This window comes from Pogoniulus pusillus, chromosome 11, assembly GCF_015220805.1.
Source record: "Pogoniulus pusillus isolate bPogPus1 chromosome 11, bPogPus1.pri, whole genome shotgun sequence".
Lineage (NCBI taxonomy): Eukaryota > Metazoa > Chordata > Aves > Piciformes > Lybiidae > Pogoniulus > Pogoniulus pusillus.
Window position 1 is genome coordinate 20,361,897 of NC_087274.1, and position 12,336 is coordinate 20,374,232.

The 12,336-nt window shown below is 38.8% G+C and overlaps 1 long non-coding RNA gene across 1 annotated transcript in view; it reads right to left on the reverse strand.

Moving 5' to 3' along the window:
* Positions 1–12,336, reverse strand: part of LOC135179762 (uncharacterized) — a 220,740-nt gene that overhangs the window by 42,683 nt on the left and 165,721 nt on the right. The window lies entirely within an intron of this gene.

Sequence of the window (12,336 nt, forward strand, 5' to 3'; positions counted from 1 at the left end):
CAGTGAAGTGGGGCTGCCAGTGCAGCAGACTCAGCTTTGCCCTGAAACTCATTCATCGGCAGATACCCAAGAGAGGTTCCCAAGCTCCTCTCACTGAAGGGAACCCAGGAACTGCTATTGTGTGTTGCCCTCATGGCACTGAACAAAAAGGAAAAGGATCTTACTTCCCTTTTACCCTTCCTTGGCTCAGCAAAGAGAGTTCCGAGCCAGAACTCAAGATAGACAATATGGGTGATGAAAGCAGTAGAGAAAAGTATTTCTTGTCATGCAATTTTATTCTTATGCACTTTGATCCCAGATTAGTTTTTGATAGTTTGAAGTGAGACATACTCAAGGATTTTTTAAAACTTTATCCTGTTCTTTTAACTATTTCCAGTTAATGACCAGCTGCTAAAGCAATTTTCTTCTGTGACATAAATACAAGAGAAAGGAAATAAAGATCTGCTCATATTCTACTGTGCTTCAGTTTAATACAGGAGAAAGCCAAGTCTCTATAGGCCACAAGGGCATGGTAGCTATACATCCAGGGCAGTATAGCCCACCTCCATGCATTACAGCCTCACACAACACTGCCTTCATATTACACTGTCCCAGGAAAGAATTGGTCCCTGTAACACCTTGCTCCTAAATGCAAGCCGCCAACACATGCTCATCTCTGGTTCAATGATCCTATCCCTTTCCTGCAGTATTGATGCCTCACAGTGCAGTAAGGCATTGTAGGAGGAACACCTACTACCTCATGTGCCCTTCTCAAACCTTATGTGATCCCTTGAGTGCCCACTCAATAACTTACAAGCAGATGGATATGCAACTAGAGACTATAGTCTTTTCAGTAAAAACCAAAAGGACACTGCCTATACCCACCTAGGAGGCACACTTCTTGCACTTTAGGCAAGGACCAAAACACTGACTGATGACCTATGCTGTCTGAACCAACCATGTTTGTGTCGAGATTACAGATCCTCCATGGTACAAACTTCTTATTTAACTTCATTCAGCCCAAGCTGAAGAATGTCCAAGCTACCCACTCTTAAATCAAAGTGTAATCTCTTCTTAAAGAAAAGTAACTGTCCTGGCAACACAAAGATTTTTGAAACCCAAAACTACTGCTGCAAAAGATTATGAAAAATATTTAAAGCTGTCATCTTAAAACTTACACAGGTGGCACTGAAAATATCTATAGCTCTGAAAGGATTAGGTTATTTCTATTGCTTCAGTCATATTTTGTCTTATTTATTTACTAATAAAATAATGCATATATAAAGAAAAAATCATTTTCTAACAATACCTTTTGCATTAACTAATATGAGTGATATATAGAGAACAAAAGTCTTTTACAGAAATGTGGGCTCTGGGAGTGGTTTAGTTAGGCTCATAAAGCAGTGCTGCTTATCACTTGATGACTACTGAGCTGTATGCAGACACTCACAATGACAAGTGGCTGCCCAGGGATATGGCTGCCTCCCAGGCAAGTGACACAGAGGACATACCACAAGAAGCAGTAATGCAAAGGAAAGAAAAATGAAGCCCTCTGGTAAATCTGTCACTGATCATTGTCATGTCCTGTGCATGTTACTCTCCTCCATCCAATTTTATTTCCTTCTGCACTTTCTGTTCTTATCCATACTGATGTTTACCCTTGGAATCTCTAACAGAAAAAGGGAAGTTGATGTAAGAAGGCATATTAACATGTTGAAAATGTAACTCCATGTTTTTGGTGGACCCACAAAGCAAATGGCCAATACAATGGATCATACCAGAAGTTCAGTGGGCTGCTCAGCTTGGCTGGGATGTGGTATAATCAAAGGAGCTCCAAGCTTTGCACTATTTTCTTCATGTCTGTGTGCTTCTATTTGGCATTCTCTCAAACAGCTAACTGAATCAAGACCAGGGTATTTTTAATACACTGAGCCTCAGAGAATACAAAACCTGACTGAAACAGAGGCAAAAGATTAGGTAGTTAAGCTAAAGGATCAGAGCAGTAATTACTATTGCACACTTCATTGTTAGTTCATCAACATCCAATGCAGACAAAGTCTTGCAAATTTTACTCCACTTTCTTTTCTACATCATTTTGCACTTGCTACTTTCGTATTGCATGTGCTAAGTGGATTTTGATGTAATGCTTTGCTATTAAAAGTGCATGCATGTTAGATCATAATTAAAACAATGGCAGCAAACTGATAGCTAGATGACACTTGCAGCAAAGGAGTCCTGGTGAGGTTTCCATGTACTTAACCTCCATTAATCAGTATTTTTTTTTCTTATCTGATATAGTTTATTTTCAACATAGATAGCAGATAAAATTGGGATAACTCCAAACTTACAACCTTTCTTTTCCTAGGATCCAACGTTTTCACAGAATCTGAGATAAACCCAATCAGAGGTTTAAAATAAATAAATAGACTAAAATCAGTTGTTAGGACTGAGTACTGTCCATTCAATGTGTATAACAATTAAATCTTTCAACTCAGATGAAATTATACTAAATGCTCATCATTTTGTTTATATTTCCCTTACTCTTGCTTTGAAGTGGTTTCAATTACATACTCTTGATAAAACTGAGTTTTAAGCACCTTCTTGTTATGTCTGCTGTAAAAGAAAAGCAGATGGAAGCTGAACATTTAAAGGCAATTGAACAGGAATATTTATACAGACAGGTTTTTTTCTTAATTGTTAATTAAACCCAATGAAAGTCCTAAGGAAGTCAAATGGCATTATGGGTTAATATTAATATATCTTTTCTGCTTAGAGTTTCAACACATCTGACCACTGGATTCAGTCACTAAGAGAAGAATTCACTAACAATTTTGAAGAACACTCTACACTCACATCATGCAGAGGGTTCACACAAGGAAACAGCATCACAGAAAGTTCTTATGCCTTCTCTGTTTCTTGTCAAATCATCTCCTCTTGCGTCTACTGGAGTTTGGACAGGGATCTGGGGATGCAGTGACATTCTGCATTCTGGATGGTGCTTTGAAACTGTTGCAAAGGAAACAGACATGTGGAGCATCACAGATGTCCTGTGCTATGTGTGTTGTGGGTTCTCAGCTCCAGATAACTGTGGCTGTATGAAAAGTAGACACAGAACAAGGCAGAGGTTGAAGAGGTGAGAAAGATTTTTGGAGGGGTGTTATGGAGCAGAACGGGCAAAAGATTTTTAGGGTTCTAGGTTTTAGGGATTACAGCTTTATAAGACAGAAAGAAATTATAGGCAATCTGCTACTTTAGGAGAAGCAAAAATCTCTGGATGGGCTCAGATAAGAGAATTATGCTTAAGCTGAGGAAGTGAGTTTATTCCAGATGTGTTTGACAGCATGAGAACAGAAGCAGAAGTAGTGCTTTTGGTAAGAAGCCAGTACTGGGGATTAGTCAGGTGGAGAGCAGTGAGAGGAGAGTGAGGAGCTGAGAGCACAAGGGTGGGAAGAATTGAAAATACAGGCTCTGGCATCAAGCAAAGGGAATGAAAACAAAGAGGGAAGGAAAGGAATTAGAGAAGCAGAGAAATCAAAGGGAGGTTTAAGAGCAAAGCCAGCTTCAGTAGAGATCACAAGGAAGGAATAAAACCAAGAAGGAAGGGAGAATAAGAACTACTGAGGGAGGGATGCTGGTGGTTATGGGGATGAAATAAAGAGATTGAAGATAATTTGGGGCTCGATTTAAACAAGTGAAGATGAATCTCTCAGACTTTCCCACACTATGCCCTGCAGAAGGGGCTTTATGATCACTGTTGATCTGTGCATACATGCAGTCAGCTCTGTTGCTCTAAGTGATTTTGGATTCTTTTCTCCTCTTTTCTCTCTCAAGCATTTCATCTAAGGCTTTTGTTTTTGTAACACTGTCATTGTCTTATGTACAATCTTCCTTGTTCCTACTTTTTAGCATGCAGTAAATACACTGTATTGTTTGAATTTTTGCTGCCAGCCTCATGCACAGATGTCCCTGAGCGGGATTTAGGGCAGCTCTGCTGTGGAAAAGCTCTGTGATCAAAATTACTTCTTAAGGCGGAGGTGGCTGCCCTGGACAATGCAATACATGTGTGGTTGATAAAAGAGAAAGAGAGGTATGTCATGTGAATACATTTTTTTAAAGTTGTTTAATTTAGGCAGCTCCTGTATCTACACTCATGCCCATCTTCCAACAGATTACAGGACTATATTCTAAGTACATGTCCAGCAGCTTGTATGCATCTATATGTGATACATAGGCGATAAATGTATGTTAAGTATATCATACTTCAAGCACCTGTAGCTCATGGCAGCAATTGCTTTTCAACAGAAGTGTGAACTCCCTGGGCTGAGAGTGAGCACTTTGCTGAGCAGAAAAATTATAGTAATACTGAAACAAGATCCTGGTGTCAGAAGAAGGGATAATGCACCCTCACCTTGGTACCTGGACACTTTCATGTCTGCACAGAAATGTTAAAGATATGGGAAATTGAATCTCAGAAAAGGTGTAAGTCTCAGCTCTCATTGGTTTAGGCAGCTGTTGACATCAAAACTAAAACGGCTTCTGAGCCCTCTGCTGCTATTTATTTTTTTTATTTCTCAGATGTCAGCAGGATCCTGCCATAGCAGCATGCAAACATACCAGGATAAATACGCAGCAAACGTGCACATTCACATTAGAGAAATTTAGAAAGGCCTTTGCCTCTTCATGATATGAGCTCTATCTATAGTATAGTTCCATGTGTTAAAAACAAAAGAAGTCACTATTCCAATCCCAAAGTGTGAAATTACTTCTAAGATTCCAACTGGATTAGACTAATATAAATAATTAAAAATAACACAAATAAGGAGCATTTTAGAACTGCTTGAGATGACAGGAAGTATCTGCTTAACTTGGTAAGAATAAGAGGATTCTGGTTAGGAGTAAAAAAAAACATTTGCTTTTTTTTCCTTTTTTTTTTTTCCCCTAGTTGCAAACTTAAATGTGTCAAAAAATCTTTCCCTATATTGAAGAATTCCATTTTATCACCATGTTGCAGACATTCAGATGTTATAATCTTAAGAGTAAGAAACAAAGAAGAACTTTATTTTATGCTGAAATTAGTCTCCAGACAATGTCAGTTATTAAATCTCTACACCTAGTAAAGTAATACATTATACATTATTATACCAGACCAATGGGATGAGATTCAAGAGGCTAAGAGCCAGGTCCTGCACTTGGGTCACAATAACCCCAATTAAGCTACACACTTGGGGAAGAGTGGCTTGAAAACTGTCCAATGGAAAAGGGTTTGGAGATGTTGGTCAACAACGAGCTGAATGAGAGTCAGCATGTGCCCAGGTGACCAAGAAAACCAACAACATCCTGGCTTGGATCAGAAACAACATGCCCAGCAGGACCAAGGAACCAATCACTGCCCTCTACTTGGTGCTGGCAATGCCACATCCCAAATAACTGTGTTCAGTTTTAGGCCTGTCACTGGAAGAGGGACTCCAATGTGCTAGAGTGTGTCCAGAGGTGGTCAGTGAAGCCAGTGTGGGGTCTTGAGCACAAGTCTTATGATGAGGGACTGAGAGAAGTGAAGTTATTTAGTCTGGAGATAAGTAGATTCCAGGAAGACCTTCTCTCCAATTACCTGAGATGAGGTTGGAGTGAGGTGGGGGTTATCTTTTCTCCCAAGTAACAAGCAGTAAGATGAGAGGAAATGGACTCAAGTTGCACCGGAGGAGGTTTAGATGGGATATTAAGAAGAAATTTATCCACAGAAAAGGTTGTAAAGCATCAGAACAGGCTGCCCAGGGAAGTGGTGGAGTCACCATCCCTGGAGATTTTTATAGGGCATATAGAATTGGTACTGAGGGACATGGTTTGGCATGTCTTAGGTTTCCAGTTGGACTTGATGATCCTAAGGATTTCTTCCAAGCAAAATTCTATGATTAGATTGCCATTATCATCCCTTTACCTGACTCGTGGAGTAATGTTTACCGTTTAGATGCTGCTCCTTAACAGACATAATAACACATTCCCTTCACAGAATATTCTTTGTTGTTACAAGTATTTGGTGATTTCTGGTTTAAATTTAAATGTTGAACAATTACTATCGACAGTAGACATAGAAACTCTACTCTAAGGGATTTTTTCTAATCCCTCTCTTTTGGATGTATTTAAGCATCATTTATCTTTAGGTGGAGCTTTGCATAGTACAAGTTTTCAAATTCTTTCATATTTTCACTTCATTAAAGAAACTCCAATATATTAATCAAAAAAACCAGGTGACTAAAGACTATAACTAAGTTGTTACACACACTTAGGGTTTGGAGGGATTTTCACTGCCATAACCTTTCATTTATGGCTTCCATTTGTAGGATTTGGAGTCAAAAATGTAATTCTTTTTAAAAGAAATGGACAAATTTGCTTGACTATAATCATCCACTTCCTATTGTTTAGCGCAGGTGTTCTATTTTCTGGCACAAAGAAGGTTTGAAATGTTGGTGCTGTGCAGTTCCTTTAATCCCCCACTATGTTTCGTGTCAGCTGGGAGTCAGGAGTGGTGAGTAGTTACAACTCCCCAAAGAGCTCTAGGAAAGAGCAACATCTCATGAGGATGCCCCTGAACTTCTGGAGTGCATTGCACTGTGGTGCAGCTGTACTTTTTCAGTTTCTTTGGACGGGAAGAAAATAAATATGTTCCTGGAACTGCAGTGCCTTTGGAGCTCCTGTTCTGCTCCAGAAGGGAATATTTTGTATCATGCTCTTACTATAAGCAGCCTCCTTTTCCCACCCACACTCTATATTGTTTAAGGTGTGTCGTTGCTCCTGAATATGGTGGATTATAACCCCTAAATTAATCCAAAGATGTTTTATTGGAGTATGGGATACTGAAATCAGCATTTCTGACTATCATTTTCAGCCTTCACTATATACCAATCAATGTCTTTGGAAAATCATTAGTCACTGATCTAAAGGTTTCAGTGGATTTATCTCCATGGTCTTTTCTCTCTGTGCAATAATCAACGTACCTACAAAATGAATTTAGTAATAACTGGGTTTCATCCCACAAAAAGGCTGTAAAGTTCAGATAACTGCTCTTCAGAGCAAAAGCCCTGTGTTAGTCAGCTATTAATCAGAAGAATAAAATGTGACTACGATTGTCACAACTCACACAGGCCATATCTATGGCTGAGTAATAAAGCTAGAGGAATCCTAGAATGGTGGTGATAGACACGGCCTTGGATTTGAATTTTTGACAGATTATTACAATGAGTTCATGCTTTCACCACTCCTTCTATAAAAATAATTGTTTCAGTTCTTAAAAAGCCCCACAGCTATCTTCTCAGCCTTACCTCACACCACTTAAATATTCCTCAGCTAAAAATATGTGAAAATTTGAGAACTATGCTGAAGCACTGAGCAAATGTCATTGAAATACTATACAAATAGCCAATGCACTATATGTGACTTGCTCACAAATGATTAAGAATTATATTGAAATACCATTTGTGAAATAAATAGACACAGGCTTAATTCAGTAAAGTAGTCATTTGTCTTCCACAACTCCAAATTGGAATTCAGAATCAAATAAAATTTAAAATGGTTATTAAATCCAGATGAATCTTCAAATGGAAACGAGATCTATGGTAATGACAGCCTTTAAAGGGCACTGTCAACTTAAAAGACAGAGCAACTGAAAATGGTTTGTCTGCTGGGTTTTTTTTGCAAGTATGAATTACATTAACTTTAAAAATACAAAGCATTTGATTTTCCTTATTTTTCTGTGATTTTTTTGGGTAAATTTTAAATAGCATTTTTTACTGCTTCTTTTACTATTTCTTCTTTGTTTTCCTAATCTCAGTTTCTGCCTACTGAGACATACATGGGACACACACAAACACCTTCATATATGTACAGAGGTGTCTAAAGGGATTTAGGCTGATATTTTATTGAAAGAAGAAAATTTCCTGTAGAATTTCATAGTTCAGATTTTACCAAAAGACTTAGTTTGTTCCTCTGTCCTTACAGAGCTGCAAGAAAACTCTTTATAACAACCTTAAAAGTTAGATATTGCAAATGTTTATCCCTTCTTGGGCTATGCAAGATACTTTAAGCTACCATTAAGTTCTGCCTAAAGGTGTTTTCTAATAACTTATTTTTAAGGTATAACATTATTAGGCTATTCATTGTGACATTTGTAGTGAACTGTGTGCTGCTTGAAGTGCCAGAAGACTACACTTGACATTTTATCACAGAATGGCTTAGGTTGGAAGGGACCTCAAAGACCATCTTGTTCCAACCCCCTGCCATAGGTGGGGTTTTGCATTCACACTACACCACATCTGAATCCATAATATAAAGCGACAGAAAGCAAATCAGGGTCAGTGCATGGCTGGAGATGGCACCACATAAATAACTTTTGAAAACACAGAATGTTTTCTTTGTGTACATTGCATTCTCAGTGGAAACGTTTGTGCTTGCAATGGGTCGGTATAAAGCCATCATGGCATCCAGAGGTAAGTCCTCTGAAGGAAAGGACTTAGCACTACTGAAGATGAGGTCACCTCCACACAGAGACAAAAATCATCCAAACCTTCTCTTTGAAACGTCAAGGGAAAGCCCTCTAGGATTCTCCTGAGTTACAACACTGGATGTTTTGCTGTTCCAGGAAGTGTAGAGGTGCACAAGTTTATAACAAACAGATGGCAACCAGTCAGCCACATCACGTCAGTTCTTCCTGCTCATTTGCACTCCAGCAAAGATGTCACAACTGGCATTTGCCAGGAAATTATATAGATTATCCTCAAATGAAATTTCAATAGCAAAAAAAAAAAAGACACAGAAAGAGAAGTCAGATTGGACATCCTCCCTGTTGCAGTGTCGCTCCTCAAGATTCCTTTTTGTCTTTGTCTGTGAGTTCATACCTCTAGCAGTACAGGAACATATTAGCTACCCAGAACATTCATTTTGGTTCCTACCTTGTCTAGCTGAGGAAGTGTTTGAGCCACATGTGGTAGACCACATCCTTTCTCTTATGCTAGCAGGATGATGAAGGAGCACATCTGGGTTAAAAATTTCATTTTCACCCTCAACATTTTTGTATTAACACACTGTCACATTTAATATAACTTGGAAAACACTTAGTCCTGTAGCACTTGATTTTCTGAAAGAAGACAAAGCATGACATTGTGGAGTCCATAAACAGCAGGGGGTATAATTCATAGTAAAGCTATATAATATGTTCCATATACATTGCAGCTGTTGATAGATTTTATTACATTTCAGTTGAGGGCCTTATTACATTTGCAGGCAAGATTTATTGTATTTGGTTGTATTACTTCTAAAGTTCAGGATATTTTCACATTTGTAGCTGGCTTATTTCATCTATGATCACTGAGTTTACATCATAACCTTGTTATAACTCTAGGTTATGAATAATGTCACCTGTTGTTATGACGCTTGCAGTCAGTTTTCATTACAACACTTTCTAATACTTCACAATATTTTGCAGGTGCTGGATATTACATTGTGGTTTTTAAAGACATACTTTGAAGTCAACGGAACAAAACAGAGTAATGTCTGAGGTAAGGGCTCCTGTAGCAGAGAAATGAGGAAACTAGTTAGCTTCCTTGAGAAAAGAGAGGTGGCAGATTCCTGCTTACTCACATCCTGATTACTTAGCAACATATGAACTAGAAAGTACTTCCTAATTTCAGAAATTCCAGGTATAATAATTTAACATTCTGAGAGTTGGAACCACGTTTTCTATTTGTGATGGTTTGGGTGTTACCTGCCCCCTACACTTCGGAAATCACCCAGACTAGACTCAGCCAGCTCTGGAAATTTGAATGAAGCTTATATTTACAGCTTAGCAGAACATGCAAGCAGATATTTACAGTATATACAGTTATATACAGAAATAGACAAGGTAAAAGGTAATGCAGAAACAAAACAACCCTCCCAGAAACCTGAGTCCCCAGGAGGGGCTCCCAACCGCCCTTCTACCTTCTCTCACGCCCCTATCTTACCCTAGCAGTTGCCTTGTGCCCCAAGGAAGAATGGAAGGTTGGCCAGGGAGGTTAGGAAGCAAGTGGATTAATCAGAGAGATGGAAGGTGAGGTTAGAGAGAAATGCAGCCCACAGCCCGGACAAAGAGCGACTCCGTATCTGTGTTTGGATTCTTGTTCTTACACAACTCAGCAAGCCTATGAGTGAAGTAGACATTACCCTGTTTCCCTTTCACAGCCTGTGGTCTAATCCTTCTCAACAAAACATTCTAGCTGGCTTCAAACTAGCACACTACTTCACTCTGCCTTTGTTCTTAGAAGTCAGAAGTTCACCCATAGCTCAAGGTCCCACGGCCTTGGCGTGGTGCAGATATGCTGGGTGTTTTTGGAACCTGACATGAATGTTGCTGACATTGTAGCTGTTTTTTACATGTGTCTTTACTTATCAGGTCTCACCATATTTTTTTACTTGAAGGAAGACTATGGAAGAGCTGGACAGTGACTTTCTAGAAAGACATGTATTGGCTTCAAACTGGAGGAAGCTAGACTTAGAGCAGACATTAGGAAGAAATTCTGATTACTCTGAATACTTGAAATGTGTTTATATTGTTGCAGTATAAAATAAAGATTAAGAGGATCCAAGTTGCTTTCCTCTGGCCACTCATTTATATGCTAAGACATCTTCTCTACCTATACAATTTCATCTATGATAAGATGGAAACATGCTTGTCACAAAAGAAGGAAATAAAAGGTCATGCTGATTTCATTATATATTTTCAGTGGTTGAACAAGATAGCAGTTGTATGGTTTCATAAAAACACTAATTCAAATGAATGAAATCACTGAGTTTCAATTGCAGAACAGACAACCATCAGTTTTTAATTGATTTTCAGGAACCACATTAAACTGGGTCAAAGAGATTCTGCTGTTGATGCAGAAGCAAGGAAACTGAGAGTAAGAGGTACACAGATTGATTTATCCAGGCTCTGTTTAATTTTTGTGCTAAGGAAAATAATTGTAAATTTGGTGTTATTCCTGACATTTGTTACATGCTTGACATAGAATTAATCTTTTGAGGTACTTACTAGAAATTAAAACATCCCTGTCCTGGCTTTAAACTGGAATTTTGTACCCAGAAATTTGATTAAGAGGTCAGAAAAGAGAAACTACATTGGCGTGGAAAAGCTAATGTGGCTCTAATGTGATACAACCTGCACATAAGACCCTTCCAGAATGAAAGTTCAGCAAATGCCATGAAATGCATTTATAGTTTCAGTATATTTCTTTTAAAATGCAAAGGATTACTGTTGCAATCTGCCTTCCCCTGAGAAAGCCCCGAGATAAGGTAATTAAAGCCAACACCTGTGAAATGAGTGCCGTCGCATTGGCTAGTTTTGATTGGTAGACCTTTTTTCCCCCTTCCTTTCATAAAACCAAAATAATCCTGATTGTGAGCACAGGTTGCAATTCTTATACTTAGAAACACATGAGAACCATCGAGCAGAAGCTTTTCAGCATGTTACAAGCAAAGCAACTTTTCAGATCAGGCCCTTTGCTGATTAATTTCATTCACCTAATTAGCAATGCTTCTTGAAAAAATCCTTCCCTTTTTGTCCTTTGCATTGATGGTTTAGGTTGGAACAGGCTTATGTTTTCCAGTTACATGTTCTCCAACAAGCGTAACAACAGAATTTACATCTGAAAAGTTCACAAAGCAGTGTGTTGTAAAGTGAATTAATCAGTGACCTTTCACTACCAGAAGTGTGCATGTCCTGATAATGTAGCTGAAAGCCCTGGCAGAAGCAGGAGAGAGGGAAATAAAGAACACTGTAAATTAGAGGAGATTTGGACTGGGAGTCTAATTTTCTCTCCTCTGAGTTCAGAGACAACTATTTCTCACCTTAAAGACTAGTCTTAGCAGGCAATTATTCACCATGCCCAACATATTTAAATGACATAATTGACAACATTTGTTCAAAGGACTGAAGAAGCTGGAATGATAAAAGACTTTCTTGCATGACTAGTGTTTGGTCATCCTAGGTCAGGGTTCAGGTGGCATGACAGATAGTCTGGCACCCAAACTGTGAATAAATACAACATATTTCAGCTGGAGTGTCTGGTCTTTAAATAAGAGGTCTCACTCTTTATCATTTTCCCAGTGTTTTGTGTATGATATCATACATCTGCATTGAAAATACAGCTGCATATTCCCGAGTAATAAGGGCAATAATTGAAGTTAAACTGCATAGGGCTAACCTTGAACCTGACCCTAGGTGGTCTTGACCCCTCCCCAGGGGTGGGTCTGACCACTCCCAGGTGATGGTTAGCCCACTCCCCCTTCCTGTCTAAAGACCCATAAAAGCAGGGGAACTTCCCATCTGATGCT